General features: G+C 44.1%; 1 pseudogene across 1 annotated transcript; it reads right to left on the reverse strand.

Moving 5' to 3' along the window:
- Nucleotides 1-985: 985 nt before the first annotated feature.
- On the reverse strand, nucleotides 986-1907 carry LOC100409542 (large ribosomal subunit protein eL6 pseudogene; annotated as a pseudogene). Its single transcript, XR_013524336.1, has one exon. The product of XR_013524336.1 is annotated as a large ribosomal subunit protein eL6 pseudogene (transcript).
- Between the last annotated feature and the right edge of the window lie 279 nt (nucleotides 1908-2186).

Here is a 2186-nt window from a genome sequence, read left to right on the forward strand (position 1 = left end):
AGACTCCATCTCAAAAAAAGAAGACAACCAGTCTATCAAAGAGATACATGCACTCACATGTTTGTTGCAGCACTGTTTCCAACAGCTAAGATTTGGAAGTAACCCAAGTGTCCATTGGCAGATGAATGGATAAAACAAATGAGGTTCATGTACACACAGTGGAGTACTATTCAGCCAGAAAAATGAATGAGATCCTGTTATTTGCAACAACATGCAACTGGAAGTCATTACGTAAAGTGAAATCGGCCAGGCACAGAAAGACAAACAACAAATGTTCTCATTTATTTGTGGGATCTAAAAATAAAAATGATTAAACTCATGGACATAGAGAGTAGAAGGATGGTTACCAGAGAGTAGAAAGAGGGTGGGGGCCATGAGGGCAGAGGTGGGATGGTTAATGGATACAAAAAAATAGTTTGAAAGGGGCCAGGCGCAGTGGCACACACCTGTAATCCCAGCACTTTGGGAGGCCAAGGCAGACAGATCACCTGAGGTCACGAGTTTGAGACCAGCCTGGCCAACATGATGAAACCCCATCCCTACTAAAAATATAAAATTAGCCAGGCATGGTGGTGGCTGCCTGTAATCCCAGCTATTCATGAGGCTGAGGCAGGAGAATCACTTCAACCTGGGAGGCAGAGGCTGCAGTGATCTGAGATCGCACCACTGCACTCCAGCCTCCGTGATAGAGCAACTCCCTGTTACCCTGTCAAAAAAAAAAAGAATGAATGAACAAGACCCACCATTTGCTACTATAACAGGATTACTATAGTCAGCAACAATTTAACTGTATGTTTTAATATAACTAAACGAGTGTAATTGGATTGTTTATAACACAAAGCATAAATACTTGCGGAGATGGGTATCCCATTCTCCATAATGGTTTTTATTTCACATTGCACGCCTGTGTCAAAACGTCTCATGAACCCCATAAAGATATGGGGTTCCCACAAAACCTAAACATAAAACCTTTTTTTTTTTAAAGGTAATCAGTTATTTAATTAGATTATTAGGACATTTAAAACACCAATTTGTGAGGATAAATTCCGTTTGTCAGGGCAAACACAGATCGCAGGTAGCCCTGGAGCTGAGGAATAGCTTTGATTTTTGGTAAAACTTGTGAGTCCACAGCTTTCTGATCAATCTTGCGCTGCTCTGTAATCTCGTATTTCTCTTTTTCTGTGTCGAAGATCTCACCTTCCTGGTGTCTGGGCTTCCGCAGCTGCTGCTTCTTAAAATAAGCATCAGTAAGATGTTTTGGGATTTTTACATTGCTGATATCAATTTTGGTTGAGGTGGCAATGACAAATTTCTGGTGCGTTCTTCGTAGAGGAACTCGATTGAGGACCAGAGGTCCAGCCACAAGTAACAAGCCACTAGCCAGCTGCTTCAGGAAAACCACCCTCTTGCCCCTGTGGCGACCAGTGAGGATGATCAGAATGGTCCCAGGGGTAATGCTGGCTCGCAGTTTTCTCACGTGCTGACTAAAGGGTTTTTTGCCGTGGCTCAACAGCTTTCGAGGCACATCTTCAGTAGGATAATACCTAGGCATTTTGCGAAGTTTAACCACCCGGGTGCCGCCGTTTTTGTCACCACCAACTGGTTTTGTAACAGTTGCAAGAACCTTCTCTTTCTTTTTCTTTTCAACCTTGGATTTAGCCGCTGAGTACTTCCTCTTGTACAAGGCTTTTCTGGAATACATGGCAGATCGGGAATACCTGCCAATTCCTCTGACAAGAACAGGATTGCGGCTGCAATGGGGCTTCCCCTTCTTGGGCTTTTTTTTAGCCTTGAGGCTAGCCTTTTTCACTTTGCTACCAGCATCAGCCTTCTTGGCTTCAGGTTTCTTCTCTTTAGTATCCGGCTTCTCAACTTTTTCACTGGCCATCTTGCAAGATGGGAAAGAGAACTCAAAACATTTTTTCTTTAATAAAAAAACCTGCAACAACAGCCAGGCATGGCGGCTCATGCCTATAATCCCAGCACTTTAGCAGGCCAAGGTGGCCAGATCGCTTGAGGTCAGAAGTTTGAGACCAGCCTGGCCAACATGGTGAAACCCTGTCTCTACTAAAAATACAAAAATTAGCTGGGTGTGGTGGCGTGTGCCTATAATTTCAGCCACTTGGGAGGCTGAGGCAGGGGAATCGCTTGAACCCAGGAGGCGGAGGTTTTAGTGAGCTGAGATG

Source organism: Callithrix jacchus, chromosome 12 (genome assembly GCF_049354715.1).
Source record: "Callithrix jacchus isolate 240 chromosome 12, calJac240_pri, whole genome shotgun sequence".
NCBI lineage: Eukaryota > Metazoa > Chordata > Mammalia > Primates > Cebidae > Callithrix > Callithrix jacchus.